Source organism: Neofelis nebulosa, chromosome 14, assembly GCF_028018385.1.
Source record: "Neofelis nebulosa isolate mNeoNeb1 chromosome 14, mNeoNeb1.pri, whole genome shotgun sequence".
Lineage (NCBI taxonomy): Eukaryota > Metazoa > Chordata > Mammalia > Carnivora > Felidae > Neofelis > Neofelis nebulosa.
The window spans coordinates 66,091,603-66,094,669 of record NC_080795.1 but is presented as its reverse complement, the minus strand read 5'-3'; the positions used below and the strand labels follow the sequence as shown (position 1 = coordinate 66,094,669).

General features: G+C 41.9%; 1 non-coding gene across 1 annotated transcript; it reads right to left on the bottom strand.

The window, feature by feature from the left end:
* Nucleotides 1-2,530: 2,530 nt before the first annotated feature.
* LOC131495192 (U6 spliceosomal RNA) lies at nt 2,531-2,638 on the bottom strand. The gene has a single exon (XR_009253823.1). It is a non-coding gene; the product is annotated as a U6 spliceosomal RNA (small nuclear RNA).
* Between the last annotated feature and the right edge of the window lie 429 nt (nt 2,639-3,067).

The window sequence follows — 3,067 nt, the reverse complement described above, 5'->3', positions numbered from 1 at the left end:
TCTTTGGACACGTGCTGTCTGTGGACCAATCACTGTAGCCAGGAGTATGTGACACGCTAATTGGCTTGGGCTGGGTCACGTGCCCCACTTACCAAATGCCAGTTACTTTTTGAGTGTCGGGCACTCAGTCATAGTGATATTTGTGGTGTGCTCCCAGGGCATAGCCCAGGGACTTGCATAATAATAAGCAAATGAGAAATGACATGAAACCAGTGAACAACTGAGTAAGCAAAAGAGAGAAAGCGTGATAGGCAAATGTATAAAAACACATTAAAAGCGGACAGATCTGAGCAAGTCAAACCATACAATGATGGCCATCAGTTGCCAGAGAACAGATATAGTATTCACTGTAGATTATTTGCCAAAAATACTTGCGCTGTGTTTTTCTTATCAGGATAAGAAAATCCTGCTCAGTATTCTGGGCAGCATTAGAAACAAAAGGAAACTTACTTGTAGTTACTTTCAGAGTTGCCCTTGGGGCCAATAAAACCCAGGGGTCACTCTGGGTCTAGCACTTTGAGGAGCTCGTGAAAGAAGAATTGGAGACAGCTCACAGCTGGCAGCTAAAATATGTTGATGTCATTATGTAAATGTCTGCTACCTTCACTTTTCCTCTTTCACTGTCTCTGCCTGCTATGGGCGCCTGGGAAACATTTCTCCCCAGTGCCTGGTGTTCTCGGGCAAAGCTTTCAATTCCTTTGATAGAGGCTGCCCTCTGTGTTCCTTTTATGCATATTTCAATTGGTAAAAAAAAAAAAAAAAAGTACAAGTGAAGAAAAAAGTCTAGAAGAAAAATTTACACCTGTAAAACTTAGCATGTAAAAGAGCCTTTCAGGGGCGCCTGGGTGGCGCAGTCGGTTGGGCGTCCGACTTCAGCCAGGTCACGATCTCGCGGTCCGTGAGTTCGAGCCCCGCGTCAGGCTCTGGGCCGATGGCTCGGAGCCTGGAGCCTGTTTCCGATTCTGTGTCTCCCTCTCTCTCTGCCCCTCCCCCGTTCATGCTCTGTCTCTCTCTGTCCCAAAAATAAATAAAAAATGTTGAAAAAAAAAATTTAAAAAAAAAAAAAAAAAAAAAAAAAAAAAAAAAATAAAAGAGCCTTTCACCGGTCCTGGATTCTAAAAGTTTGGTTCCATCTATCTTGTACAACACCTAGATGGGTCAGCACTTGAAGGAATGTGTGTGATTTTAGTCATTCCGCCACTCAAGGAAGGGCATGTAGAGGACACATCAGAAGAGGCAAACTAAATTATTAAGAGGAATCTACATCTGAGCAAGAGCTCAAAAGGTATGGATTCAAGTATGGAAAGACCAAAGCTTTGAAGAAATAAGCAAATGCTATGAATTCACGAAAGACATAGAAAGTATGTCTGTAAATAAACTTGTTGACCAAATTTCAATGGACCCAAATAAGAGGGGCACCCATGAAGTTTCAAAGGGCTAAAAGAATTACAAATATTGAGTGTGAGTGTTTTAAACAATGGAGATAAACACATGAAATTCAGTGACTTTAGAAGGAACAGTGTTTGAAAAGATAAAGTCCTTAAGAATTTGCGTAAATTCATGGACGACAGACCAAGAGTGAATCTCCTGACCCCAGAGGACGGTCTAGATGAAGCCCTGCCAACAAAGGACAATCGTGTCCACCCTCAATGCTTCTGTCAGAGATGGAGGGTAAGACAAGTGCGCAGATGGATCACGGGCAGGCTCGGGACAGCTCCCAGCAATGCTTTGAGAATAAACAAGGAGATCTGCTGATTATTTGAGGGTTTGGGTTTTTTGTTTTGTTTTTGGTTTTTTTTTTTTTTTTTTAACATTTATTTATTTTTGAGACAGAGAGAGACAGAGCATGAACGGGGGAGGGGCAGAGAGAGAGGGAGACACAGAATCGGAAGCAGGCTCCAGGCTCTGGGCCATCAGCCCAGAGCCTGACGCGGGGCTCGAACTCACGGACCGCAAGATCGTGACCTGAGCCGAAGTCAGACGCTCAACCGACTGAGCCACCCAGGCGCCCCGTTTTGTTTTTGTTTTGACACGGAGGGTTATCATTAGAGTTAACACCATGAATAAATGATTAAGCAAATGATAAATGAAAATGACGAATAGAGGGCTTTTTGTAACTTTTAATTTTGAAATAACTATAGACTCATAGGAAGTTGCGAAAAATAGCACAGTCACATATGTCCTTCACCCAGCTTCCCCTAATGGTGATAACAAGCTGTAGTATGATATCAAAGCCAGGACATTGACATTAGTATATTACCGTTAACTAGACTACAGACCTCATTTTGCTTTTATAATTTTTTTGATTTTATATGTAGTTTATTATGAAGATGACATTGCCACAAATGTATTTTATAAATTATAATGAGTATGTCAAAGTCTGCTATAAATTTTTTATTCCTCACCACCAAAGAACAAAAACCCTATGAGCTGTGGCTAAGAAAGTAATCACTGTTATAATCCATTCTGGATTCTTATTCCTCCAAATTTTATTAACCCTCCTCGATACGCTTTACACCCTCGCGTACTAAAACATATGGAACGCTTCACGAGTTTGCGCGTCATCCTTGCACATGGGGCCATGCTAATCTTCTCTGTATCGTTCCAATTATAGTATATGTGCGGCCGAAGCGAGCACATTTTATATATTTTTTTAAACTAGGCTTCATGCTCAGGGTGGAGCCCACCATGGGGCTTGAACTCACAACCCTGAGATCAAGACCTAGGCTGAGATCAAGAGTCAGACACTTAACCGACCTAGCCACCCAGGTGCCCTTGTTTTTATCATTTTTGAAGACTGCATTCATTTGTGTGTGTCCGTGTCTATGTAATTGTATTTCGTGAATAGATTCATATAACTACCATCACAACCAAGACACAGAGCCGCTTTGTCACCATGGAAGAACTCCTTCATGCTACCTCTTGTATTCCCACTTTCCTATCCTTTCCCTCCCCTGGCAACCATCAATCTACTCTCCATTTCCATGTGGGGGTTTTGGGTCATTTCTTTATAATGTTACAGAAGTAGAGTCATACTTCAAAAGGTATGCAACTTTTACAGACTGAC